Source organism: Crocuta crocuta, unplaced genomic scaffold (assembly GCF_008692635.1).
Source record: "Crocuta crocuta isolate KB4526 unplaced genomic scaffold, BGI_CrCroc_1.0 scaffold56, whole genome shotgun sequence".
Lineage (NCBI taxonomy): Eukaryota > Metazoa > Chordata > Mammalia > Carnivora > Hyaenidae > Crocuta > Crocuta crocuta.
The window spans coordinates 11,006,078-11,021,950 of record NW_027531334.1 but is presented as its reverse complement, the minus strand read 5'-3'; the positions used below and the strand labels follow the sequence as shown (position 1 = coordinate 11,021,950).

The window sequence follows — 15,873 nt, the reverse complement described above, 5'->3', positions numbered from 1 at the left end:
TACTGAAACGTGGCAGGCCAGAAAGGAATGGCAGGAGATCTTCAATGTGATAAACAGAAAAAATATGCAGCCAAGAATCCTCTATCCAGCAAGCCGGTCATTCAAAATAGAAGGAGATATAAAAACCTTTCCAAATAAACAAAAATTGAAAGAATTTGTCACTACTAAGCCAGTCCTACAAGAAATCCTGAGGGGGACTCTCTGAGGGAAGTATTGAAAGGAACGCAAGATACCAGAGACAACACCACAAGCATGAATCCTACAAAGGACACAAAGACTCTAAACCCACACATTTCAATAATAACACTGAATGTAAAAGGGCTGAATACTCCAATCAAAAGACATAGGGTAGAAGAATGGATAAAAAACCAAAATCCATCTATTTGCTGTCTACAAGAAACACATTTTAGACTGGAAGATACCTTCAGATTAAAAGTAAGGGGATGGAGAAATATCTATCATGCTAGGGGAAGTCAAAAAAGCTGGAGTAGCTATATTTATATCAGACAAACTGGACTTTAAAGACAATAACAAGGGATGAAGAAGGGCATTATGTAATAATTACAGGGTCTATCCATCAGGAAGAACTAACAANTCTAAAGTAATGGTAGTAACAAGAGATGAAGAAGGGCATTATATAATCATTACAAGGTCTATCCCTCAGGAAGAACTAACAATTATAAATGTCTACACACCAAATATGGGAGCACCTAAATATTTAAAACAAATAGAAACAATTTTATAGATAAGAATGTGCTAATAGTAGGGACTTTAATACTCTGCTTACAGCAATGGATAGATCAACCAGACAGAAAAACACTAAAGAAACAATGGACTTGAATGACACATTGGACCAGATGGATTTGACAGATATATTTAGAACTCTACATCCTGAGGCCATGGAATTCACTTTCTTCTCAAGTGCGCACAGCACATTCTCCAAGATTGATCACATACTGGGACATAAAGCAGCCCTCAGTAAATATAAAAGAATGGAGATCATACCATGCACTTTCAGATCATTATGCTTTGAAACTTGAAATAACAGGAAGAAGTCTGGAAAACCTCCAAAAACATGGAGGTTAAAGAACGCCCTACTAAAGAATGAATGGTCCAATCAAGCAATTAAAGAAGAAATTTAAAAAAAATATATGGAAACAAATGAAAATGAAAATACAACAATCCAAACTCTATGGAATGTGGGAAAGGCAGTCCTAAGAGGAAAGTAGATTGCACTCCAGGCCTATTTCAAGAAATTAGAAAAAGTGCAAGTGCAAAATCTAACAGCTCACCTAAAGGAACTAGAGGGAGTGGNAACTTAGAAGAAATGGACAAATTCCTAAACACACACTCATTACCAAATTCACACGGGAAGAGCTAGGAAATCTGCAGAGACTCATAACTAGTGAAGAAATCGAATCAGTTATCAAAAATATCTCAACAAATAAGAGCCCTGGACCTGATGGCTTCCCTGGGGTATTCTTCCAGACATTTAAAACAGAATTAATACCAATTCTTCTCAAGCTATTCCAAAAAATAGAAACTGAAGGAAAACTTCCAGACTCATTTTATGAAGCCAGCATCACTCTGATTCCCAAGCCAGACAGAGATCCNGAAGGAAAACTCCCGGACTCATTTTATGAAGCCAGCATCACTCTGATTCCCAAGCCAGACAGAGATCCAGCAAAAAAAGAGAACTACAGGCCAATATCCTTGATGAATACGGATGAAAAAATCCTCAACAAGATCCTTGCAAATCGAATCCAACAGCACATAAAAATTATTATCCACCAATATGTAGTGGGACTCATTCCTCGTTTACAGGGCTGGTTCAATATTCGCAAATCAATCAATGTGATACAACACATCAAGCAAAGAAAAGACAAAAACCATATGATCCTGTTGAGNTCGAAAACCCGACAGACTCCACCAGAAGCCTACTAGAAGTGATCCACGAATTCAGCAAAATTGTAGAGTACAAAATCAACGTGCAGAAATCAGTTGCATTTTTATACACCAATAATGAAGCAACAGAAAGTGAAATCAAGAAACTGATCCCATTCACAATTGCACAAAAAACCATAAAATACCTAGGAATAAACCTAACCAAGGATACAAGAGATCTGTATATGAAAACTATAGAAAACTTATGAAGGAAATTGAAGAAGACACAAAGAAATGGAAAAACCTTCCAGGCTCATAGATAAGAAGAATAAATATAGTTAAAATGTCATTACTACCCAAAGCAATTTACACATTTAATGCAATCCCAATCAAAACTGCACTAGCATACTTCTTNCATGGAAAGAGCCTACGTGTCCATCAATGGATGAATGGATCAAGAAGATGTGGTTTATCTATAAGATGGAATACTACATGGCAATGAGAAAGAATGAAATCTGGCCATGTGTCACAACATGGATGGACCTTGAGGGTGTTATGCTGAGCGGAGTAAGTCAGGCAGAGGACAGATACCATAGGTTTGCATGTATGGGAGGATTCGGAGGAACCTAACGGAGGACCGTGGGGGAGAAGAAGGGGGGAAATAGTGGGGGAGAGGGAGAGAGGCAAACCATGAGAGACTCTTGAATGCTGAGAGCAAACTGAGGACTGATGTGTGTGTGGGGGGAGGTGGGAGTTGGGCATGGAGGAGGGCACTTGTGGGGATGAGCACTGGGTGTTATATGGAAAGCAACTTGACAATAAGCTATTTGTTAAAAAAAAAAAGACATAAATGGTCTTTTCAGGTAGCAAAAAGCGCAAGGAATAGAATTAAGTCACTATCAGGGTATTGAGTATAACAGGTGGTGTGAGAAGCCCTTTCCGAGAGGTGTCCGATGAAGCAAGGAAGGAAGTCATGAAAATGTCTGCAGAATTTCTTGACAGGAGGAAGAAAAGGTACGAAGGCTAGAAGGGAATAATAAGGAATAATAAAGAAGATACTTTGCAGAGGGAAGACACAGCAGATTGATAAAACCTTATGGCAAGGATTAGCCAAGAGCTACATAAACACCAGGGCTTGTAGAGCATGATGACAATGAATCTTATTCACATGTCAAACCAAAGTTTACATCTGGGAACAAAACGACCTCTGCTATAAAAAGGTGGAACAGAAAGAAAGAAAGAAAGAAAGAAAGAAAGAAAGAAAGAAAGAAAGAAAGAAAGAAAGAAAGAGAAAGAAAAGAAAGAAAGAAAGAAAGAAAGAAAGAAAGAAAGAAAGAAAGAAAGAAAGAAAGAAAGAAAGGAGAGAAAAGAAAGAAAGAAAGAAAGGAAGGAAGGAAGGAAGGAAAGAAAGAAAGAAAGAAAGAAAGAAAGAGAAAGAAAAGAAAGAAAGAAAGAAAGAAAGAAAGAAAGAAAGAAAGAAAGAAAGAAAGAAAGGAGAGAAAAGAAAGAAAGAAAGAAAGAAAGAAAGAAAGAAAGAAAGGAAGGAAGGAAGGAAGGAAGGAAGGAAGGAAAGAAAGAAAGAAAGAAAGAAAGAAAGAAAGAAAGAAAGAAAGAAAGAAAGAAAGAAGAAAGAATTAAAGAAAGAAAAAAAAAGCTGCAGTCATGTGGCTGAAGATTAGAAGTCTGTATTTACAGACTCTGCAGCGGGGAGCTAACTTGCCAGGTCTCTCTATGATTTTGTAATCCAGTCTCATTGTCAAGGAATGTACAGTTTTGCTGGCTGAAAGCTTCAGCAAAAGAATCTACCTCAGGTTCCTCAGAGCCCCCTAGCCAATGACAGACAGAAAAGGAGACATGCTACATCTGTACATCACTGTCTTGCAGAAGTGTACATAGTAGCAATCTGTTTAAAACAGTCATAGTTTTCACAAGGTCTTCATAAGCCTCCTTTTCATAAAGAACTCATGTCCTAGTTACCTGAACACACTGGTAAGATTTTGGACAGAATTATGAATTACGATGACTGTGTACATCTGTCCCCAAAGGGCTGCAACAAAAGACTCTATTTCACCATGAACTGTGAATGCCAAAGATAACTTCAAAGCAGAATATTTACTTTTAAAATGGTTAGATAGAGTTACAATAAAATTTTTTAAAACTGTCAGCATTTCCTTTGTGTATATTGGCATTCTGAGGAAGTATTCATAAGAAATTGTAAGAAGAAATATGCTACCTCAGTCCTGCCCTGGCTTTTTTTAATGACATATCAAAAACCTAAAATATATAATCCTAACTTCTAATCGTTAGAAAACATATTTAAAATCATATAACATACCTGTGTGCTCTATTGAACTTGGAATTATAAAAAAACTATTAACTCATTAAATTTTATCTAGAAACAACTGAGAAAATAGTATTTACTGTCAAAGAGACCTTAGCCAGCTCAAAGTGATATACTGCTTCATCAGAGTTTTCCCTGTGATTGTTAGTAGAATGGTTTACTAGCTACACAGAAGTTATTATAGTGCCACTGTTCATAATGCTTAGGCTGAGGCCACATCAGCAGTTTTACTATAAACTTTTTTTTGTAGTTTTATAGTGCTATAGTCAAACAAAAGGATATTGGGTAAGTAAACAGCTTCCAAAATCTTAGAAAAGAATTCATGACTCCAGATCCTTATTTCCTCTCTCCAGACATCTAATGCAAGAGAGCAAAGGTAGCAGTGAATTACAAACCAATCTTTGGGTACCAACAAAGGAAGCATAAAATCTGACTGCATGTATAGCTCCACAAATACAAATCTGCCTTCAGATTTAAAGTTATGAATTATTTGTAGCAACAGCAAAAGATCTCTCTTTGTTGGTTGGATGGATTCAGTCACCAAAGTAAAGCTAATGAATAATCTAAGGTTTGTATTTCATAAGCTCATCATTGCCGAGTCTTATGTGAGATGCATGTTTTTTTATGGTATCTTTCACTTTTTTTCCATGGTCAAATGTAGCCATAAGAGAGGCTTTTGCTATAAGAAATGGCATGTAGGGAAGAAAAAGAAAATAGTAAATGTAATCTTCATATTGAATATGGTGATAAGTTCTTTTATCATAACCATGATCTGATAAAAAAATTTTTTTTCCTCAAATAAAGCAGAAAACCGCCATGCAGGTATAACAGTTAAAGTATGTCATGAAGTGAAACAGAAACAAACACCCTTCTCACCCCGGATTTATACCCAAAGGTATAAAACCCATTTTACCAAGTGAAATTACAGTTTTTTGTTTTCTGTTTTAAATAAGATTGAGACTATTCTCTCATTGTGTATCTACAATCTGGCCTGCCTGCAAGGAAACATTTAAAGTCAAGAGAAGATCAATGTAAAGAGGTGTGAAACATCAAATGGACCAAAACCCTTTATTTATTCTGTCTCTAAAAATGGAAACACTATATGCCTCAGTCATATCAGATAGATTAAGCTGAATAAGCTTCCACAAAAGACCTTGTACAAACTACTGCATAAAGAACACTAATGCCAACATAAGTCACTGGCGCTTAGAAGCTTAACTCATATACAGTTGGTTCTCATTGTTCAAGTAGCTATGATCTATAAAGTTGCCTGTAACAATGAATTAGTGAATACTGAATCACTGCCACTAGGGAAATAAAGGTTAGGTCACAATGTTTTTATCAGCTGATTAAGACAAAATCTTATTGTATGTATGTTTCTGTTTAAAAGACACCTTATTTTAATATATTATTGATCCATTAAGATTGAACTCCCAGCCAATAGAACTACAGCTCATGCATGAAGGAAGCTTATGTTACATATGTAATTTCTCTGTAAGGCACATCTTAGCCTTTTGGAACTTCAGGAAATCAGACAGCACTTTAGCACTACACTTGGGGAACATTATATGGACCAAAGACATTATATTGGCCCATTATATGGACCGATTTTACCTTTTATAAGAGGTGAAATTATGAACAAAATGCACAAAAATACAGAAACTGTAACTAAATAGACTGAAAAAAGGACATTATTTGTAGTGTGAGAGCTGACACAAGAAAGCAAAGCTTTGCCTTGTTTGACCTCATACTTGTGGGGGCAACTCAACTTTTTTGTCATTCTACATATGTACATGCTTCAAATGACCTTGAAAACACCATGGGTATTGATTTTGAAAATACAAATAAAACTTAGTGAGTAGGCTAATTCACAAATATAGAATCCAGGAACTATGAAGATCAACTGTATTCCAACTGATTAGTTTATTAGGAAAATAATTCAATGATGAAACAAGAAAAGAAAAAAGAAAAAATTTGTGAAATTTGTTCAAAAGGCCTAGGATCACTTGTATCATCATTTCAAAAAATCAACACTAATTTCAATTTAAATTGATATTTTTAATTAAACTACATTATTTAAGGTAACACAAAATTGACTTTATGGACTTCATGGACCTCTTTTTAAAGTGTCCATTTTAAATATGCATCTTTTGTAAATTATCCCCTCAGGCTATTTGTTAAATAACAAAAAATAGTATTAATAGTCAAGAGGATTAAAAACAAATAATAATTGTACGAGGATCACCTGGGTGGCTCAGTCAGTTAAGTGTCTGACTTCTGCTCATGTCATGATCTCACAGTTCGTGAGTTCCAGCCTCACATCATTCTCTTTGCTGACAGCTGGGAGCTTGGAGCCTGCTTCAGATTCTGTGTCTCCTTCTCTCTCTCTCTGCTCACACTCTTTCTCTGCTGGGTCTCCCTCTCTTCCCTGCTCACACCCTGTCTCTGTCCGTCTCTCTCTCTCAAAATAAATAAACATTAAAAAATAAAAAATAAAAAATAATAAATTGTATCATATCTACATGCCCCTTAGAATTAACTATTAAAACTAAGAACTTAATATGTATACACATGCAAATGTCTTTTTTAAAAATAACAACTTGTTTTCTCCCCCCAAAAATCTTTCTCAACATACCTTCTGAGTCACATGTCCTAATCACAAGGCATGGTGGGGGTGTATAGAATAACTGGAATTACAATTTGTGCTAGATATGTAATCAGTTAGAAACGTAAAATTTGGATTTTGGTGAAATCATATTCAATAGTAGTTGGGGATAGATGAGTGGCAAAACTCTAGATATCTCTCCACCAGTTTTGCTTATTTTAGTCAAAGCCGCCATAAATGAAAAGATGTGTTATATGAGTAGTTGCTTTTTCTCAATCTTTTGGAACATGATTTTAAAAAAAAACATCTTCATAAAATGTTGATATTTTTAAAGAGATCTGTACATGTGTTCTAATTAAAAATAATGTGCTTTCCCATGTGAACATAGCTTCAAGATAAAATCCCTACCTCCTTGCTAAAACTAGATTTCTACCCCTAAAAATAATATAAAAATTCTGAATAGTTCATGAATTGTCAGAAATTATAAGAGAAACTGTGTTCATTTTCAAAGGAAGGGAGCACCCAAAGGTTTTCTTTAGCCAGAAGCATGTGATAAATTAGAAACCATGATGTGATTTTTAAATAAGCTTTGCAAAAATATATTACAATGTGTATCATAGCCTGAGGAAATGTTATTTGATGGAACATCCTAAGTACATATTTAAGTCATGAAAGAGAAACAGCTTTTGTCAAGTAAATAAAGCTGCCTCTATCACTTCATGCATCCAATTACCACAAAAGAATAAAAAGGAAATGAGTAAATTAAATAGAAATAATTATACTCTCAATTGGGAATTCAAGGTCATAGATAGCACTCCACCCTACTTTAAAGGGGAGCAGCCAGCTGACTTTCTACTGAGAGTGTCTCGCTTCCAGAGTCAGGGCATCTTTAATATGGATGAGGCCCACTAGAGTTTGTTGAACAAAAATCATTACATGAATTTAATCAGGATATTCAGTTTCTCTACATAAGTTGTGCATTTGCTTAGGGCAGGAAGAAGTCATATTATAAAAATAAGCACTAGGCAAGAACAAATCCGAGGTGTTATAAATAATAAGATTAAATCTCAACCGAAATGCATTTCTGATATGTAATATTAGTCTGACATTAAATTCAATTTGCATTAAGTAATAAATAACATTTCTTAAACACCAACATTCCTTTATCATTTATATCATCATCAACAATAAATATCTAGTGCTATATGGGGGAACCATCTCAAGAATATTCATTTCCTTGATGGAAAACCTTGTTGTTTATTAGAAATGACAAGCTAGCTGTCAGGGTGAGCTAGCAAATGGGAGGCATAGGATATATAAATGATACAGTTTGGAGTTTTGTATAAGAGAGGCCTTTCTGCTCCCAAAATATTTTTTAACTACTATAATTGAGCTTCAAATTTCACCTCTGGGAATTCACCAGTGTCTCTAGAATTATTTATTAAACTATGAGGAATCTTAGTGAAATATCTGAAAACACAGGGAGGATAACCAGCTAAGACTATCACTCTCTGAGGGTGATATAGAACATAGGTGCCTGGAGGGAAAGGACTTTACCTGGAGGGGACCGCAGGGACTTTTAAACTTTTCAACTCCTTAAGGGAATGCATGGACTTTTAAACTCTGTCTAGATTTGTCTCAGAAGGCTGTGAGCCTTCTTTTCAAATATGGATTAAGTATATCCCATCTGTGTGTGTGTGTGTGTGTGTGTGTGTGTGTGTGTGTGATAGTGGGAAGTTGACCTGATCATATATGATCTATGTTGCATAAGAGTATTCTAGGAAGAAAGGAGAAAAAGTCCATATGAATTTCCAAATTAAATTTTAGGAACAAGACATAATTTCACATTGTTAAACTATATCTGCATTCTATCTTCTCATTTACATTTTAATGTCTCAGGGAATTTTCCTTTTCTACTAATAACTTAGGCTGAAACCATAAGAAATTAGGCATTAGAGCAGAAATGATCTCCATACTTTTATTCTTGGATTTAAAAGAACTAGAGCTTCTAAACATATCATTCAAGTAAAAGAAATTTTATTACTTAAAAAAGTCAAATCTATCACTGCAAAAGCTTTTACTCTTACCTACCCAAAGTAATTCCAGCCTTATCTGTAATGAGAGCAAGTATACATGTAGGTAAAGAACATATTGCTATACAGCATATTAGACCTAATAACTAATTTGATTGCCATAATCATTACTGAGATTGGTTGGGCACATGTTAGCATCCAAGAGAAAACAAGTTTCTAAGTTTTGCCTAAGGTCACTTAATTCCTAAGTAAAAAAAAAAAAAAAAAAACAAGGAACACAACTCAAGGTTTTGGTCTTTCAGACCTGTTCCTTTTCTTGTCTGAGCCACCAATGATGAAAATATCATTTAGATATTTTTAAACCAACATAGACTTCTTTTACCACCATTCAGGGTGAGATTTTTTCCATTTTTTTCTTCTAATCACTTTACTGGCTCTTTCTGCAGCCTCAAGTTATCAGTGTGTGAACACCATTTTCCTACTGAGGTGGTGAACTAATCATTCAATAATTATTCAATGAAGCAAACAATAATTGTAAGACAAAAATGTAAATCCCACTCACCTTCAATGAATTCATACAGTGCTAGATCTGTACCCACCTGAGTCACAGGAAAGATTAGAAAAAAATAAAGGAAAATCGTACAAACAAAAGACTGTAAGAACCAGAAAGAAAAATTATGGTCTAAGGCTCACTTTGGGAGCCTTAGTTTATCTCTATAAACTTTCAAGCTATTAAAAATCCTTATTCTATTTAGCTAGTTATTTAAATTCCATTTAACCAACTAAATAACGGGAAGTTGCCTACGGCCACTGAGGATGAGATCAAGACACTCATCAAGGGCAGCCTAGCTAAAAATATTTACAATACACTTGGATTTAGACTTGGTCTTTGCCTGTCCCTGGTTATTTGCACTAGACTGCACAATACCTCTCTACCTCAGTGCTACACTTGTCCAAATAATTACTCTTTCAAGTGCCTGAGAAGATCTTGATTATCTTTCCCATAGCACTTGAGCAATTGTCTATATGTGTAGTTAACTGCTTCCTCCTTCTCTCAGTAATAAAGTTTGTTAGTCAAGTCCTACACCAGAAATGAGAGAGGAAGGAGGAGGTATAGGACACTGAGATTTGGAGGCAGTGAACTTCATGTACATGCTGATTCTCTGCTCACGAAGAGAGATCTGGGGCATTCAAGCAAGTGAAACTTTGGATTGATTTGAGCTGCTGGACACATCCAAGTGAAGGAAAACCCCAATAATTCAGAGTGCTGTGATATTTCTTATTGTAAAAAATTAATGTACACACACACACTTGAATAATGGATGCCTATAAACTTTTTGGACTATCAAAGTATCTCATGTTTTGAAAAGTTCATTAACAAAATATTAACTTTATACTGGAAGCACCTGCTTCCACTTAACTGGTTTCTGCAATTTCCAGAATTTCTTTTGACAATGTCACATTTTGTTCTTTGTTTTACTTTTACTCCACTCCCAAGGATGAAAATTCAAAAAGCCTAGCTTTGAGTTATGCAAAAGGAAAATGAAACAAAAAGTACTAGGCAAAATAAAATAAAATTGGAATCTTTCATATTAAGAAAGAACTCTACTTTCTTTTTTTTCCCTCTTTCTTTCCCCCATAATTTTGCACAGCACTGAGTCTTGGATTGGGCACAGATTAAGCACGGATATACGACTTCTCAAAAAGAACAATAGTCAAATAATTCTCAGATATTATAGAGATTCTCTTTCTTGACTCTTATTTTTTATTTTCACTCTGAAAATTGAAGTTGTGCCATTTTCTAAAATGTTGAATTGATAAAGCTGAACATGATGCCAGTGGAAAACTACTTCTTCCTTTTTTTTTAGTGTTTTATTTATTTCTGAGAGAGAGAAAGAGAGAGACAGTGGGAACAGGGAAGGAGGGTCAGAGAGAGAGGGAGATACAGAATCTGAAACAGGCTCCAGGCTCTGAGACAGCTGTCAGCACAGAGCCCGACACGGGGCTCAAACCCATGAACTGTGAGATCATGACCTGAGCCGAAGTTGGACGCTTCACAGACTGAGCCACCCAGGTGCCCCAGTGGAAAACTATTTTTAATTTTCCCTTTGTTGTGATCTATGTCAGAACATGACTATACTATTTAGGATAGAATTGTTCCATATAAACCACTTGGGGAAGAATACCTCTCAGACAAAATATCAATAATTAATTTGGAAATAGTTATCCCTGTTGAGGAATGGAATCATGTACTCACAGTTCCTAGTGAGCTCTTTCAGCATGCATTGAAGTAGAAACGAGGTACAGTGAAAGGACAAAGGTCTCCAAATATTGGTAGAGTCCTCAGTGTCTTTCTACAGTATATTTCTGAAAGCCCAGAGATGTCCAAAGTGTCATCAGAGAGTAACAGCCAATCAAGTGAATATGTATTATCTGAGAGGTGCTCTGCTATTGCATATAATATTAAGACCTGTCACTATTCCTAGCTCTATTTTTTTTTTTTTAAGGATAGCATGTGGCCATGAATATATGCCAATGAAGAACATGTGAGTTGACATTTTACAATTTAGGCAGAATAGCTGTGCTATCATCTTAAATGACAGTCAATGTCTTAGGGTTTCTTCTAAATGCCATGGTATTATGCTTCTCTGTGCCCTAGGAGTCAAAGATGAGAAGAAAAGCTATCAAATTCTTCACAGTAAACTAGCTTATGTCAGAAGATCCCTTAGAGACAACTGAGTCTGTGACATGGGAAAGCTAATAATATGTAATCTCAGTATCTTTGTGATCTCTTTTAGAATCCCTATTATGTTTTGTATTGGCATATATATAATCAACTTGATCTCCTACTGACCAATACCCAAGCCTTCATTTCCAGAGAGTAAAGGAGTTAATAAAAACATATAGCAATATTTCAATATTCCCTGATACTTAATTCAGTATTTTTATAAAAAAATATTTCTGCACACATTTTAAAATGGCATCAATGTCAACAAGTCAATACATTTTATTGTTTTCATTACAGGGAAGAAAACTAAGATTCAGATGAATAAGAAAATTTAACCAAGATAACCTAGTGGCCTATAATGGCAAACTCACTCCTCACTTCAATGTTGCAAATATCTTCAATATTTGTTTGTTTGCTTATCCCCACAAGGAAAGCCTAATGTATACCATTCAAAATGAGAGACATAAGGATGTATAAATTCCTTTCCTTTTTGGCAGTCTTAAGAGTAACTTTTTAAAGCAATTTAAACTGTTACAGAGTCACCACCAAGGCACAGTATTAAAGAGGTGAGCACTGACATAGAATATTTTGACAAAACATAATGAACTGCTCACTTTTTATAAGGAGAACAGAAAGCTGCAATAGGACCTCCAACTCCACATCAAGCCCAGGCTTGTTGGGATCTTCAATGGATGAGCAAAAGTAATATAATGTGCAGAAATGCTAAATATCCATCAAGTTCCTGTTGGAAGTAAACATTTTATCACAGCAAAGAATAGTTTTAAGAAGCAGATAATCCTTGTAGATCATGGTGAGATTTGCAAAGTATTAGAAAAGAAAAAAAAAAAAAGAATGGATTCCCTACTCCACCTCCTACCTATATGAGCTTCTTATTGAGGGCATAGATTTAATTCAAACAAGTCAAATGTTCCCTTACAGACTTTGGTGGAGGACTATTTTGTTCAAGCACCTTAAAATGAAAGCAAAGGAGAGGCAATCTGATAACAACATGTTTCAAAGGCTGAGGACCATGCTTACAACAACATCAGGGTGGGGCTTATCTTATTGCCCCTAAACGGCTTGAGGGAAAAAATGTCACTATCTCCTAAGAAATATTTTATAATTCACATATGACTCTAGCAACAAGGTAATGTTTTCAAGAATTTGTAAACACTTCTGGGGTGCCTGGGTGGCTCAGTTGGTTAAGCGTATGACTTCGGCCCAGGTCATGATCTCACGGTTCATGGGTTCGAGTCCTGCATCGGGGTCTGTGCTGACAGCTAGCTCAGAGCCTGGAGTCTGCTTCAGATTCTGTGTCTCCCTCTCTCTCTGACCCTCCTCTGCTCACGCTGTCTCCCTCTCTCTCTCAGAAATAAAGAAAACATTAAAAAATGTTTCTAAATAAAAGAAAGAATTTGTAAACACTTCTCACTAGCTATTAGAAAAATGAACAGCATTTAAATTATTTCTAGGTCATTTTGTATAGCATAATCTTTAGACCTATGAATGGTAAAGCCTCCTATACTTCGCTTAAATTTAATTACATAAGTTGCATACACAAAAAAACAGTAATAACAGAGCTCTAATAATAATACTGAACCATGAGCTATATAGCAAATGATGATCTATAGTATATAGTAGGGAGAGTGGTAGGGACTTATAGATCTTTCTCAACACTTACCATGATTTTTTTCTGTGAAAAAGTGTTTATTTGTACTAATGTTTAGAATACAGGAACTAAGGAGAAAAAAGACACCTCAACTCCAAAGTGACAGTGAATTAGGGCCTGCCCACAGCCAAGGGAAAGGCCAATCCAGAGTATCCTGGCATGGACTGCCCGCCCCCCCAACTACTCCACCTCTGTGTTGCCAGGTAAAAAAACTGAGGAATCAGGGTGTGAAGATCTTCCCAGCTGCTAGTGAGCATGGAAGGGAAGAAAGGGATGTCTATGTGGTTTCCCTGTGACCCAGGAGCCAGGATACACAGAGCAGGAGACAGAGGCTCCCAATTCAGTTATGGGCAGGAGCTACATATCCAAGAACAAAAAGGGGATTTCAGACATAGGCTTTTTCATGGAGTTAAAAAACAGGCACATTATCCAATGTCTCCCAGTGGCCTCCAAGCTGCTGGGCTGGCCCCCTGTTTCTTTCCCTCTCCTCATAAAACTAAATTGAATAAGGCAGGGAGGCAGAAGACAGGAAATTCCAAGGGTGGGCAATGCTTTGGTCATTAGAGACTGCCTGTGAGTGAGCCAGGTGAGCACAAGAATGAGGTGAGGCTGCTACTCCACCTGGGGTGGGGTGGAGTGGGACAGGGCAGAACAAGGAAGATGTGTAAGAGCATCATCGCTCAGGTAGAGGAAGAGAGGGCTGCAGAGAGCCTCTCCTAGGGAAGGAGGCAGCGAGGCCAAGCAGCACAAAGAGCATGGAAAGCTCCGTGAAAGTGCTGCCTCAGCTTGCTCAGTTGCTCACTTCCAGCTTCTCCAGGCAAAGAGGACCTGATCTGCTCACCTCCAAGGGAAGGAAGAGCTCTGAGGACCAGAATGGAAGCCGGGCTGAGAGCAAAGTGATTGCTCTCCCACTTTTTCTCAGAGGACACTGTTTGAACCCTGTGATCAGCAGGAACAGGGCTGAGGCTGACAGAGTGAATGCACTTCACTGAGAAAAGTGAGAAGCTGGGTCACAGGTTTACCCTGGGATAGTGTCCTGCTCCTCTTCCTGAGGACCTAGGGCCAGAGGTGGGGAGAGCTGCCACCTGAGCTTGCTGCTGCCAAGGGGAGACTGGCACGACCACCCAAGGTTCTCTGCACTTGTCAAAGAGGAGGGGAAAGGTGGGGATGAAAAACAATAGAAGAGGGGAAAGACAGCCCTAGAGGTATGGGGGCAAGAGGGGTGGGGAGCACATCAAGAGGAGTTCTGGTTCTGGAAGATGGAAACCCTCTCCCTCAACAGGTTCAGACACACATGGTGGCTCCAGATTCCTTCAGGAGGACAGGTTGAGACAGTACACATGGTAGCCACCATCACAGTCATCACAGAAGAGCAGCATGTTTCCAAGGTGCCATACATATTGCAGCACTGGTACTAGAAGCGCTGCCAGCAGCAGGTCTTCATAGCTGTCATCATCACCAGCATGAAGTGCAGGAAAGACAGGTGCCCTGAGTGGCCACAGTCAGATCAGGACACCAGCTCCTTGGGCTGCCCTGCCTTCTTGTTGATCTTTGAGTTCCCTAGGCAGAAGTTGATGTAGTTGTTGGGCAGGACCAGTCTGTCCAGACCCTTCTTCCATTTCTGCTCCTCTGATCTCGGGGAAGCTGGGCAGGTGGCTGTGAGTCTTCCTTTTCCTCACCTTGCTCCTTTGCCAAGTGCAAGTGGTGACTGAGGCCTGGTCAGTTCTTGTAATATTGTCCACAAATGTCACAGGCACAGGGCTTGTCCTGATATCCCAGGATGGAAGCATCCAGATTCTTATGGGCACTGCCCACACCTTTACCCTTGGATTTCCCCCTGAGAGTGTCTTCTTCATAGTCCTCATCATCAAGGTTATCCAGGAAGTCATTTGGTCCTAGAATCTGTTTCCCTGCTTGACAATCAGTCACATGAAACTCACCCAGGCTGCCATCATCCTCTCTGGATCTAGGACACCTCACCCCTCTTCAGGGGGTTGGTCCTCAATAGAGCTTCTAAACTGTGGTCATCTTGAGAGACCAATCCCTTTTTCTTCAGGGTCTGGTCTGTATCTGGTTTAATAGATGGTGTAAAAAAAAAAAAAAGTCCTGGATCTTCACAAGGGTAGAATCACTTCTTTTCCTATTGGCACAGTACATACAGTAGGTATGTGTAGGTCAGGGTAGGAGCACAGCTGTCCAGAGTCCACCCGTGAACTCTAGTGTCTCTTTCCCATCCAGAGGTAACAGTTGCTCTTGGCTACTCTATGCTGTGAGTCTAATAAAGGAAGGCACACACTGTGCTCAGCACAGAGCACAGAGGCAGACATAATATTTGTGGCACTGCTTATAACATCTTTGTAATGCTGGTCACTAAGAGGCTTCACTGCATTTGCTACCACAGCTGCCATCTTCCCTGCTCCTTTCCTTCAGTCCTTACTATAATTTTTAATTACTTGTTTATTTTCTAGCTTTTCTAAAAAAACCCAAAAAACTGAACTGTGTCATTGCTGGTTCACTACTGTAATTTCAGTCCTTAATATCAAGTCAGACACATGATGATTATATAATGCCTGATGGATAGATGACTGCACAACTAAAGTAAGAAAGAATAAA

At 37.7% G+C, this 15,873-nt stretch overlaps 1 pseudogene; it reads right to left on the bottom strand.

Moving 5' to 3' along the window:
• Nucleotides 1-14,494: 14,494 nt before the first annotated feature.
• Nucleotides 14,495-15,668, bottom strand: LOC144238149 (zinc finger protein ubi-d4-like; annotated as a pseudogene).
• Between the last annotated feature and the right edge of the window lie 205 nt (nt 15,669-15,873).